The sequence below is a fragment of the Pteropus alecto genome, unplaced genomic scaffold, assembly GCF_000325575.1.
Source record: "Pteropus alecto unplaced genomic scaffold, ASM32557v1 scaffold45, whole genome shotgun sequence".
Lineage (NCBI taxonomy): Eukaryota > Metazoa > Chordata > Mammalia > Chiroptera > Pteropodidae > Pteropus > Pteropus alecto.
The window spans coordinates 15446266-15460594 of record NW_006442491.1 but is presented as its reverse complement, the minus strand read 5'-3'; positions in this window follow the sequence as shown (position 1 = coordinate 15460594).

The window sequence follows — 14329 nt, the reverse complement described above, 5'->3', positions numbered from 1 at the left end:
TGTGTACATAATATGGCCACGTGACTAATTCTAGCCAATGGAATATGAGCAGAAGTGTGTGTGTGTGTGTGTGTGTGTGTGTGTGTGTGTGTGTGTAAGAGGACTTACATAATTCACAGAAAAAGAAATGCAAATGATTTTAAACACTTGAAACAATTCTTAATCTCATTTACAGTAAGATAGTTGCTAACTAAAGTTACTCTCACAAAATACCACATTCACCAATCAGCTTTACAAATACCAAAAAGCTTGGCAATGATAACGATAATTACTAATACTTATACTACATTTATTATGTGCCAATACTTAACACTACATTTACTATGTGCCTAGTACTGTTACAAGTGCTTTACATGTATTAACTCACTTAGTCCTCACAGTAACCCCATGATGTGGGATAAGCGAATTGAGGCACAGAGAGTTTAGTAACTTGCCTATGGGCCCACATTGTGTTGGCGAGTGTTTGGAAAACAAACACTTTCACCCACTATAATGGGAACACACACTGCAAAGGTCAATTTGACAATATCTACTGAGATTACAAATGTGTTCTCCTTTGACCAATTTCTTTTTAGGGAACAAATCTAGTTACTGATTGGGCAATATATAATCTAGGTACACAACATTAACTGCCTTATTGTTTTTAGAAAATTAAATAGTTTAGGAAGAATGAGAAATACCACAGTATGTAAACTTTTGAGATTGTCCTTTTTTCACTCAGCACAATTCTCTGGAGACTTATTCAGGTGAATGAGTGTATCAATTGCCATGCTTTTTTTTTTTTTTATTGCTGAATAATATTCCATGGTAGAGATGCACCAGAGCTTGTTTAACTCTTCACCCACTGAAGGACATCTCGGTAGTTTCCAGTCTGGGGCTATGGTGAATAAAGCTGCTATAAACATTCATGGACTGGTTTTTTAATGTGAACATAAATCCTCATTTCCCCTGAGACAAATGCCCAGGAATGGAGTTGCTAGACTGTATGGTAGTTTCATGTTTAGTTTTTAAGGAAATTGCCAATTTAACAATTTTATATTCTCAGTAATGTATGAGTGATCCAGTTTCTCTGCATCCTCAAGTTGGAACAATGTGAGCAACAAAATAAATAAGGTGATATTGGATTATAATCCAAAGTATAAAATAAATATCCATGACTCCACATTGATATAAATAAATGATTGAATAAATTAATAAATGGGAGAGAACAGGCAAATCTCCCATGCAGAAGAAATCCAAATAATTTATGTAGGTATTTCCTCTTCAGGGAGGTGGAGGGTAACTCCTCACCACTTAAGTGTGGGGTACACATAGTGACCTCCTTCTACAGAATACAGTAAAGAAATGGGTGGAAAGTAACTTTACAGTGTAGGAACTTGACAAACACTATTCATGTGATCATGTAGTTATCCTCAGTGATAAATCATGTTGATAGCATGGACTACTGATACGAAGTAGGGAGAATGGCACTTTATCTCTGTGATTTTCCTCCCCAGAACAAATAACCTCAATCCAATCATGAAAAATCATCATTCAAACCCTAGTTGAGGGACATTCTGCAAAATACCTGACCAGTACTCTTTGAAACTGTCAAAAACAAGGAAAGTTCGAGAAAGTGTAAAAAGAGGAGCCTAAGGAGATATGACAAGTAAATGTAATGCAGGATCCTGGATGGGATCCTGGAAAAGAAAAATTACATTAGGTAAAAACTAAGAAGGCCTAAATAAACTGAACTTTAGTTCTTAATGTATCAGTATTGTGTCATTAGTTATGACATATGTACTGTGCTAATGTAAGATGTTAACAATTGGAGGCACTGAGTGTAGGGTAAATGGAACTCTATACTACCTTTGCAACTTTTCTATAAATCTAAACTAGTCTAAAATAAAAAGTTTATTTTAAAAAATCTACTAGAGTTAAAAAGGGAATAACGATTAGTCTGGCTCCTAAACCATTTTGTTTGAATTACATGTCTCTTTTCTTGGCATTGTGGGGGCTCAAGATTTGTAAAGACCTTACCGTTTTTTATATTCCTTTTTTAGGTAGAGAGAGTGAGGAGAAGTTATTGAATTATATTCTCAAGATTATTAAAATAAAACAAAGGAAAACAAATTCACTTGTGAAAACCAAGCAATTTTCACCATAACTCATCTATCCTATAAATGGAGTAGTAGCCCCACACTTATTTGAACACATTAGACATTTGCAGTGTTCTGTATTCATTTCTTAATTTATGCTTTAGAATTTTTTTATTGCAATAGAAAAAGTCAGACTTTTGTAATACAAGAGAAAATTAGTCACCTTCAACTTGTCGCTTCAAAGGGAACTTCCAGTAAGGTGTGTATTAGCTGCAGCATTCACAAGGAACAGACTTTGTCGTGGAGAGAGGACTTGTTTTAGTGTTCTGGTTTTTTAAAAGAAAGAATCAAGAAGCATAGTGTAGGAACATTTATTTTGCTTTACTCATATGTACCTACATTCCAAAAGTAACACATCAAGCTATTATTTTTATTATGCTCATAGATCCTTATTATTAATTTTAATGATTTCACATGTTATCAAATTTCCTAGGAAACTTGGGGCTCCATCTCATACTTTTTTCTTAAAAGGTTATAGGTAACCTGTAGGAAATTGGATTATACTGTGAAAAACTTATGCTCAAATAGCCAGTGAATTTGGTAAAAAGAAGTTAAATTGTTTGAGGTCATAAAGATTCAACTCTGCACTGAGTTTCTCAGTTTCTATGCTGCTACTTTGATGCAGGGTAGACCTGGATAAGCAATGATTTCCCATTAATTCCAATAAAACCTCAGAAGCCACTTCTAGGGAAGACTGTCTGTAAGCCAGAGGCCATAGGCAGCCTAGCTGACCCTGACTCCTCCTCTTTCTCAGAATGGCAGCTGTGCTGTGCTGTCACCAAGCCCCTCTCACCACAGCCCCCTCCTGGAATGCCTGCCATCTACTCATCCTCGCCCTTGTTCTCCCTGCCTGGAATGCCCTTCTTCATTGTCCTTCTATCCAAATCCCCAACCACTCTTTAAGGACTTTGCCTGTCCCCCGTGAGGCTTCTCAAATCGTTTCAGCTAACAAGATAATCACTCACTTTCCTTACAGCTTATAGTATTTATCACTTTCAATCTTGATTGTGCACACATCTATACACTCACCAAAATGTGTGAGGCACTGAGTTCAATACTCCAGGGCACTCCAGGGGTGTAAATATATGAGCAACAATCCTGGCCTTCCAGTAGTTTATATTCTAACAGAATTTCCAGTAAGAGAAGTGTAAGACACATGATACAAAACCAGAATACAAGAAGGATTCAAATAGAAATAACAAATGCTATAGAAGAGAAATGCTATAGCATAGTCACTGGGGCCATGGAGTCAGACAGAATTAGGTATGAATTCAACCAGACCACCTGTGTGGTCTTAGGTAAGTTACATAACCTCTGCACTGGGTATGTTTTATTTACTGCTCAGACCACTCACTCCCCTTCCCCACCTTGTGGTTTGAGGCCAACTGGTAAGGAGAACATATGGGCTCTTTGACCTTCTGGTTTCAAGAAGTTCAGCCAATGAAAAGCACCAGCAAGAGATCAGAGGAAGAGAGGAGAATGAGTCAGGGTGATTGCACCTTGGGCTCCCTCCCCACAGGGTCTCTCTGAGTTGGCTATATCCTCTACTGAAGGCAAGAGTGCTTTTCCTATTGGCTATTCCTTCTTCTCTGGGTGATTTCTCCTATGGCTGTAGCAAATGTCTCTTCTCTTGCCCCTTTAGTCTAAGGTAGGTAACAACTTCCTCTATTTGTCAGTCCTTTTTGGCTAGCCTTTTGGGTTTCCTTAATCCCAGACCATTCCTTTGTAAATAGGCCAAACTCTTACCAATTACCTTACATGAGTGTATCATCTGTTTCCTGCTGGAACCCTGATTGATAAACTCTCTAACCTCCACTTCCTGAAATATAAAAAAACAAAAGTGTGGGGAGGAATATTAATATTACCTATGTTGATACAGAGTCCATGCTCATCTGCCTCCCACCTCACAAGGGGCCAGGACTGGCCCTCCTGGCTGGTTTGGGGCTGGGTTATCAGAGACTAAGGCTAACACGGAGACTTCTGCCTGAGACAATGGCTGAAGCTGAGAATTGCCAGGAATAGAAAGTCAAGAGGAAGCCAATATTTTTCCTCTGTCTTGAGTTATCTGCCCCTCATAGTCTACCTTCAGAACTTTCTGATCTCAATTCCAGCATGTCTTTCCCTTGCTCATTTTGCCCCACCCACACCAATCTCCTTGCTGATCCTCTCTGGGCCTCTGCTATTGGCTATTCCTTCTTCCTGGAACCATATTCCCCCAGATATCCACATGGCTCACTTTCTCACTTTATTTAGGTCTTTGCTCAAATGCCATGTATTCAGTGAGTCTTTCCTATACCACTTATAGAAAATAACAACCACTTCACATAGCTCTTAACACTATGTGACAGATTAAGACATTTGCTTTTGTTTACTAGTTACCTCTCTGGCCAGAATATAAGCTGCATGAGGTCAGGAGCTATTGTATTCAAGTGTCTGAAATAATGCCCAGCATGTAGTGAACACTATTAAATATTTGATGAATGAATGAATGGGTCTAGGCAACTCAAGGTGTCAAAAATGAGCTTGGACTCCACGCATAGGCCTGTTGGACATAACAAAAATGTCAGGAGCTCTCCTAGGTATACTAGGAAATGCTTCAGGATGTGATGTCATACACAGCCCTTAACCTCAAGAGGTTCACAGTTTCAGGTAGGGATAAGATACAAGCGTGAATATAACCATCACTGAAGCAGGAAGTAATCAGAGCATTACGAGAACCATAATTTCAAAAGTGAGAGATTAGAGAAGACATCATGAGAAAGGTATTAGATGAACTAAATCTTGAAGAATTACTAGACTCTGTCTTGCTTATGAAGAAGTAAACACATTTACTTGTAATTTGCTTATAATAACATATCCTCACATTATTACTTCTTTATATCTGTATTTATAGTTTGTAAACACTTTTATATGCATATTTTATTTGATCATAATTTCACATAGGTAGGATATATCAGTCAGGTATTGCTGTATAACAAACCACTTGCAATGCAATTCTTATGCTAACTACCCAGAGTTAAATTTCACAGATTAAGGGCACAGTCCCCCTATAAGACTACTCTCACTTCAGACACCAGCTACAAGCTACAGGGTTCTCAATCCACCCACACTTCTGAGCAACTGGCTACAAATTCAGGGATTCACACTAATCCCTCAGTTTTAATAATTTGCTAGAAAGATTCATAGAACTTGGGAAAACACATGATTTATTATAAGAGTATTACGATAAAGGATACAAATGAGTACTAGCCAAAAAAAGAGACCCATGAGGGTGAGGTCTGGTCTATGTCCCCAGGATGCATCGCCCTCCGGTATATACCAGACAAGAAAGCTCACATGATCTTCAGTGTCCAGTTTTTATCGGAGTTTTGTTATGTAGGAATGATCGATTGAACCATCAGCCACATGATTTAATTCAATCTCCAGTTCTTGTCTCCTCCCATGTGGTTGGGTTGATATCACAAGGCTCAAAGCTCCAACTCTCTAATCACATAGTCGTTCTTTGTGACATGACCAGCCCCCATCCTGAGTCATCTCATTAGCATAAACTCAGGTGTGGTCCAAGGGGCCTACCATGAATAACCAAGATTTTCCTATCACTCTAGAAATTCCAAGGGTTTAGAGGCTCCCTCCCAGAAATGAGGGACAAAATCCTGCCAAATTCTCTGTTATACAATACCACTCCAAACTCACTAGCTTAAAACAGCAATTATTTATTCTCATACATTGGTAGCTCAGATGATCTAAGATGAGATCAATTGGGCCCAGCTCAGTTGGTAAGGTCTAGGTCAACTCCATGTGTATCTCATCTTCCTTGGATCAAGGGATGAGCCAGGGCATATTTTTACACAGCTATAGTAGAAACACAAAAGGGCAAGTTTAAACCTGCAAGCACAGTTTAAACATCTGTTTGCATCATGTTTGTGAGCATCTCATTGGTCCAAGCAAGTTACTTGGCCAAGCTCAATGTCAATGAGTGGTAGAAAGGTATGCTCTGCCCATAATTAGAGGTGAAAGGAGAGTAAGTATTTCCTGAACAATTTGAACTATCACATAGGAAAAGTATTATTTATGTCTTTTATGATTTTTCAGACCCTTTGTAACAGAACCTGCCTACTGAAGATGATTTTCTAATGTCCAGGACCACTCCATTACTCCCTCAAGCCGCTGGTCATTCACATCTTAATTGTCCTCCATAGAATATTGTCCTTTGGACTTGAGGCTTTGATTATGTCAAAACAGATCATATTTTAGTCTTTTACTTCTCAAGTAATGTTTGCTAATTTAATTAGATTCTCAATTTACCAGTAAATAAAAAACAGCCATTGAAAGAAAGAACTTTGAATTCTTGGTCCTTGTCTTTGTCCTTTCTTTTCCTCACTCTCATTTTCATAATTTGTCCTTAAAATCCTTCTGATCTCTTGATCTCTAGACATGAATCATGCTATGAAATTTGAATAATAATGAGTAATGGTAATAATTGAAAAGATGGAGAATCTGGATTTATTTCTTATCTAGAAAGATACAAAAACAGCTTCCAGGGAACATTCAGGGCCTTTACAGCCCATTCCATAATTTATGAGTGTGCAAACGATCCCCATGAACAGCTTGATGAGTCAGACATTTTAATTGGGCTGCCTTAAAATTAAAACCAAAGAAACTTTATTGCTGATCCTCTGGATAGTCTCATAAAGGGTATTATAGCCAGAGTCCACCCTTCATATATGCAAATAGGCAGAATAAAATACAGATGTTGGTAATATCTGCAAAATACTACATTCTGGTTTTGCTCTTTTGTTTTAAAGTTAAAGAATTTTCAGAGAAGCCTTATCAGGAAAAAATTTGCTCTTATGTAAAACTTACCTCATTGTGTCTTCTCCTAAGCAACAATGCCTTGAATGTGAAAGCCAACTAAGATCTTTAATGTGATACTCCATAAAAGAAATAAAAGATTTGTTGAAAAATGGTCAATTCTATGCTCTACAAAAGAGAAATATAGGCAATTAACACATTCTTATTCATGACATAAGGTCAAATAGGTTCATTCGCATTGATTTATTAAACAAGTATTTGTGGATGTGCCTGGTACTGTCCTTGGTGCTGATGTTAGAGACTTAAGCAAGAGGAGCTTCTGCTCATGGGAAGTAGATATCAATCAAATTAAATGTAACCAGGTATTAAAATGGAAATTTCACCTAAGGTACCACAATACATTGCAAAATGAGTTGCCAGATTAACATGTGAGTTTTAAAAGGTTCTGTCAAGACTCTTCCCTAAAGGGCACAAATAAAAGGGCACTGGATAACTAGAGAAAGGAAGAGGATTTGAGTGGAGAATTTCTTTTTTACTTTTTTTTTTTTTTTTTGCATTTTTGTCTATGCATTCTTTTTTAATTAATTTTTATTTTTTAATTCAGTTGACATTCAACATTATTTTATATTAGGCTCAGGTATGCAACATAGTGGTTAGACATTTATATAATTTACAAAGTAATCCCCCTTATAAGTCTAGTACCCACATGGCACCATATACAGTTATTATAATATTATCTACCATATTCTCTATGCTATACTTTACATCCCCATGACTGTGTTGTAACTACCAATTTGTACTTCTTAATCCCTTCACCTTTTCCACCCAGACTCCCAACCCCCCTTCCATCTGGCAACCATCAGTTTGTTCTCTGTATCTATGAGTTTATTTCTGTTTTGTTTGTTCATTTATTTTGTTCTTTAGATTCCATATATATATCAAATCAAATGGCACTTGTCTTTCTCTTTCTGACTTATTTTACTTAGTGTAATACCCTCTAGGTCCATCTATGTTATTGCGAATGGTAAGATTTCTTTCTTTTTTATGGCTGAGTAATATTCCATTATTTATATGTACCACAACTTCTTTGTCTAATTATCTATTGATGGGCACTTAGGTTGTTTCCACATCTTGGCTATTGTAAATAATGCTGCAATGAACATAGGAGTATATATATCTTTTTTGTATTGGTGTTTTGAATTTCTTTGGATAAATTCCAGAAGTGGAATTGCTAGGTCATAAGGTAGTTCTATTTTTAATTTTTTGAGGAGCCTTCATACTGTTTTCCATAGTGGCTGCACCAATTTACAATCTCACCAACTGTGCACGAGGATTCCTTTTTCTGAGTGGAGGAATTATTGTAAGTGAGTATTATATAAGCTTTTCCCAAAGAGAAAAGATAGGAATTCTTCTCTCTTTATCCAATCCAAATAAGGGATCCTTCAATGCAACTACTTGGAAAACTGATATGTATTCCTGCAATTATGGAGAACAGTCGTATATTTCACAGGCCTGAGGACTCTAAAGGTAGCATAAGCTAGAAGATAAATAAAGAAGAAAGAGAGAAGGAGAGTGAGGAAAAAAGAATGAATTGTTGCCGTTTTTGGAACTAAATGTTCTCCCTTCTAAGAGTAGATCAAAAGTACACAAATCCCAGTGACTAAATGTAAATCCCATGTGTATCAATTCTCTATTGAACAATAATGTTATATAACAAACAACCATAAAACCTCAGTGGTATAGAGTGATAATTATTTATCTCACAATTAATGGGTCACCTGGGGTATTCTTCTGGTCTGCGCTAGGCCTACCTGATCTTGGCTGGGTTTGCTCATGCATCTACAGTTAGCTGGTGGGTTTGCTGTGACCTGGGTAACCCTAATGGCCTCAGTTAAGCAATTCATCTGTCTTCCACTTGGTCTCATTACTAGCAGCCTGTGTAAGCTTGTTCATAGGAGACAGATCCAATTTTCAAGAGAGAGAGTGGAAGTATATGGTAAAGAAATCTTAAACCATGACTAGATTGTTAGTAGAAATCTTCTTAACTTTAAGACTGTTGATGGTAAGGGCTGAAAAAGAAATGAGAAACATGTTATTGGAAATGAGAGAAAAGAAGATCCTTGCTATGTAGTGGCAAATGCTTACCAAAATGGTTTCCTGTGGTCAGATGGAAAATATAACTTGTAAGCGATGAACTTGAAAATTTAGCTAAAGATATTCCCAAGCAAAGTATGGAGATGCTGCCTTGTTTCTTCTTGTTGCTTATAGTAAAATGCAAAAAGAGAGAGATAAATTGAGGGGAAAACTGTTAAACAAAAAGAAATCAGGATGATTTTGAAAATTCTCAGCCTCTTCAGACATCAAAAGAGATTAAAAATCCAAAATAGATGTTGAAAGTGTGACATAGAAAAAAAGTCTGAGTGTGTGACTATACAACTCTTTGCTGAAACCTAAGATGTCATATAAATTTCATAAGCTTAAAATGATGAAATTTTAAAAAAAAGTCAAGGTATTTAATCAAATACAAAAACTCTCCTAAGAAAGTAAGGGTGTTCCTCATAGTCTTTCTCAATCAAACCAGATGGCCTCTAGGAAACGTAAAAGGAGAGTTTTTCAGCCATTCCAGCAGAAGCAAAAGTAGAGAAAGAATTGTCTTGAAAATATCTGTGAATTGGGCTCAAGTATAATGAACTCTTGTGACATCCACACGAGACCTACAAATTTTCTAAGAAAACTATATCAGCAGAAAATTAGCATCTTGGATTAAAATGGACAGAGAGGATAAATAACAAAAGGTTTTCAGACCTTCAAAATTCTACTGGTCAGAAGCAGGCTGATGAAACTACTTAGCTTCAAATGCATGCTATCTTTTTTTCTATCTGTTATGTAAAAGGAAGAATGACTCATAAGGCAGAACCAAGAGCCTAAATGGCACTGCTGAGAGACCAGTGGTCAAAGTCAAGGACCTAGAAGGCAGAGCCAAGAGCCTCAGAAAATTATTCCCGGGGCTTGAAACCTAATCGAAGAGCTCTGTAGTTTTTCTGCCTGGATTTCAAAGCTGCTTTGCTCCAGTTACTTTGATTTTACCTCCCATTCCTCACCCCACCAGCCCTTTTGAACAAGAATGTCCATAACTATTACTCTATGCTTATCTCAACATTATATGTTGGGAGAATTGAGGGCAAATAACCTCTCTTTAGTTTCAGGGGTCCACAGATGGAGAGGAATTGTGACCCAGGAGCCTTCTCATCATTTGATTTAGATTATGAGATTTGGACTTGAGCTAATGAAATTTAGATGAGAGTTTTGGATTTGAGTTTATGTTGCAATGAGATGAAACTTTTGAGACATGGGTAGTGGATGAATAGCTTTTGCTTATGAAGGGATGCAAATTTTGAAGAGCCAGAAGGTAGACTATGGTACATAGAATCCTAAAATAGTCTCTCAAGATTTCCCATCCTCATCCTTGGGATTGTGACTATGATAAGAAAGTGCACACATGATTCTATAACAATAAATAGCAAAAGGAATTTTTCAGATGTAATTTAGGTTACTAATAAGTTCTATCAAGCAAAATATCATGCACTGGTTATTAATTCCAAGAGAGCTGAGTACCATGCACCAATTACAAATCTCAGGGGAGGACTCCAACCACATGGAGGATAGCAAAGATTATCACTATGTCAACCACTAGGAATAGAAGTCCAAACACTTCTGCCCATTGCATCTTGGAATCAGAGTCACCAAAGAAAACAAAGCAGTCAAGTACCGAATGGAATTACACTTTACTTACAAAGAGAAGAGACAGAGCAAGGTCAGCTTCAACAGTGGGTGTCAGTCCCCAGTGGCCAACAGTTTTCTCTCAGCCAGCCAATGCAGGGCAATTCACCCCTCTCATGCCACAGTGGAAGAAACTCCATCCCATCTCCCCCAAAAGACAGATATAGCAGTGGGGTTGGCCAGGCGCCATAAGATGCACAATCTTTAAACAAAACAAAAGAGATTTTGTTGAGCATAAAACAATCTGTGTGGGCTTTTTGTCTGTTGATAAGAAAATGTTCCTGGCCCAAAGCCCATTTTCTAACTTAGTCAGGCTGTTGGCCAGGGCTATAGTCATCTCAAGACTCAAACAGGGCTGGAGAATCCACTTCTAAGCTCACTCACCTGGTTATTGGCAGTCTCAGTTCCTCATTGGCAGTTGGCTGGAGGCTTCAGTTCCTCATCATGTGGGTCTCTCCAAAGGGTTATCACAATACTGCATTTGCTTTTCACAGAGTGAGAGATCCAAGAGAGAGAGAAAGCAAGAGAGCACCCAAAACGAAGCCAGTCTTTTATAACCTAACATAGGAAGTGATATCCCATCACTTCTGCTATATGCTATTGGTATCACACATCAGCTCAGATAGAACATTAGAGAAAACTGTACAAGGGTGTGAATACCAGGAGGTGAAGATCATTGGGCGCCATCCTGGAAGCTGACTGCTACAAATCGTTTTCTTGATTATACATCCTTCTTCTATGACAATCACATTTCTCTGCTTTGTTTACAGCAAAATTCCTTAACATTTTGTCTTTTTTGCACAATTCGTTAAAAGCCAAAATTATTTTTAAAACATCACAGGGCATGATTTTCCTTCCTCTCTTCTTGTTTCCCCCATTCTGATTGAACCCTTTCCAATCAGATGTTTGTCCCCACCACTCTACTCTTCTTTGTCAGGGTCGCCGATGACTTCTACATTGCCAAATCCACTGGTCATTCTCAGTCCTCATATCACTTGACTAATTACTAACAAGTAACACAGCTGATCACTTCCTTTTCTTTCAAACACTATCTGTGCTTGGCTTCCAGGATATCATACTCTTCTGGTTTTTCTCCTTCTTCACTGTCAGCTTAACAGGTATTCCACAGATTTGTTAAGACATGTAGAGGAAAAAATACTTAGCAGTTATAGTGAAAAATAAACAAACTTTAAAACGAGGCAATTATTAATTCCAGAGAAAAAAGCTGTGCAAGAGAGAAAACATTATTAAGAGTTTATAATTTGGTTGAACAATAAACAATATCTGAACAGGCAGATTAATCTCTAAACACTTAGTTTAGTCATTTTTTATATATTTATGAGATTGAATAAGGGAAACTGGGGAGGGTAGTTATGAAAGAGAGACCATAGATAATATCATAAAATGTTAAAATCAATATAAGCATATTTTTTAGAAATATGGAAGTTTATACCAGAAGAAACAGCTAAAAAGTTGAAAGTGGTTACCTCAGCTGTGTGTTAGGTAAACTGGACAAACCATCCCATTGAGAATGACAGAGATGAAAGGCATCAATGAGCTAACAAGTTAGTGAAGAATTATGAGGTCAGCTTGTAGTTGTCAAAATGGCATAGATGATAGAGACTTTGTTCACCTGCTCTTACAACCATATTAAAGTTGTGACAGAACATGGAGCAAAGAGCAAGCAGGGTCATCTGGGGTCTACATGAACAAGCCCTACAACTAGGGAGAGAAATAAGAAATCACTCCCCAACAGTAGAAGGTAGGAAGGGGCAAGGACATGAGGCTGTCAGGTCCCCAGTGGCTGAATGGGACAGAAGCTGTGGCAGCAGCAGTCAACAGCTGCAGATGCCTCTCTTAAAGGGATTGTGTCTGGGAGCAGATTTTCTCAGTGACGAACTCACTCGTTCTGAGCACCAGCACCCAGTAGGCTGCTTGGGGTGGGGGTGGGAGTGGGGACTTACAGGGGATACTGAGTTGTTGGAGAGAGGGGCAGAAGTGCTAGCAGAATCCATTGCTCCTCTGCTGAGCCCTCCCCCTTTCCCAGTGTGTGGACTCAGCGTCACCATAGCCAAGATGTCATCAAACTGGATAACAGAGGTTGCTCTGCCCAGAGGATTCCCTAAAACTCCACCTCCTCCAATTCATGGCCCCACCCAATCCACATCCAGGTGTGTCCTCAGCAAGGCTGGTGCTCCTTGCTGAGCCATCTCCAAGACTCACACTGGTGACAGCTGACCTCAGTTTCTGGTGTGGCCTCTTGAGGCAACTATAGGCACAGTATCTGTGGATTGCTTGCTGAATCTTAACAGGTGGCCCTGGAGGGGCATAGGCTAGGGCTAAAGTTGGCCTACAGCTGAACCCCTCTGTAGGTGTGCCTCTGGATACCTACTACACAGAACCACGCTAATAAGACCGGGAGACTTAGGAGCTTTGCTTAGTACATAGAAACAGACACAGAAAGGCAGCCAAATGGGAAGACAAAGAAGCAAAACCATATGAGAGAACAGAACAGAGATCCAGGAATGATAGAGTCAGGCAATCTAACAGATGCAGAGTTCAAAACACTGGTTATGAAGATGTTCAATGAACTTAGAGGAAAGAATGGATGAATTTAGTGAGAACTTTAACAAAGAGATAAAAAAAAAACCCATAAAAATGGAAATGGAAATTATAAAAGGGAAACAGTCAGAAATGAAGAACGCATTATCTGAGATGAAGAATATGTGAGAGGGAATCAACAGTGGATAAAGAAGAACCACCGACATAGAGGATGGGGAAGCCAAGGACACCCAGTCAGAACAGCAAGAAAAAAGAAGCCAAAATTATAATAATAATTTAAGGAGTCTTTGGGACAAAATTAAGTGTAAAAACATCCATGTAATAGGGGTACCTGAAGGAGGAGATGGAGAACAAGAAGTGGAAAAGCTATTTGAAGAAATAATGATGAAAAACTTCACTAACCTGGTGAAGGAAATAGACATACAACTCAGGAAGCTCAGAGAGTCCCAAGAAAGAGGAACCCAAAGAGATCCACACCAAGACACATCAGAATTAAAATACTAAAGTTTAAATGCAAAGAGAGAATCTTAAAAGCAGCAAGAGAAAAGCAGTTAGTTACTTATATGGGAGCACCCATAAGACTGGCAGTTGATTTCTTGAAAGAAATAATGCAAGACAGAAGGGCTTGGCACAAAATATTTGATGTGATGAAAACCCAGAATCTATAACCGAGAATACTTTATCCAGCAAAGCTATTATTTAGAGTCAGATAAAGAAGACAGAGAAAGAGCTTCCCAGACAAAAGTAAGCTAAAGAAATTCATCAACACCAAGCCACTATTACAGAAAATGTTGGAGGGACTTCTTTAAGAAGAAAAAACATATCAAAATCAAGAATAAAAAATGGTAATAACTATATATCTATCAACGACTATCTCAAATGAACAAAAGTGCTCCAACCAAAGGACAGCGTGGCTGAATGAATAAGAAAACAAGACTCCTACATATGCTGCCTACAAGAAACTGATTTCAGATTAAAAGACACACACAGACTGGAAGGAGGAAAATAGAAAAAGATATTGCCTTGATGGGCCTAGA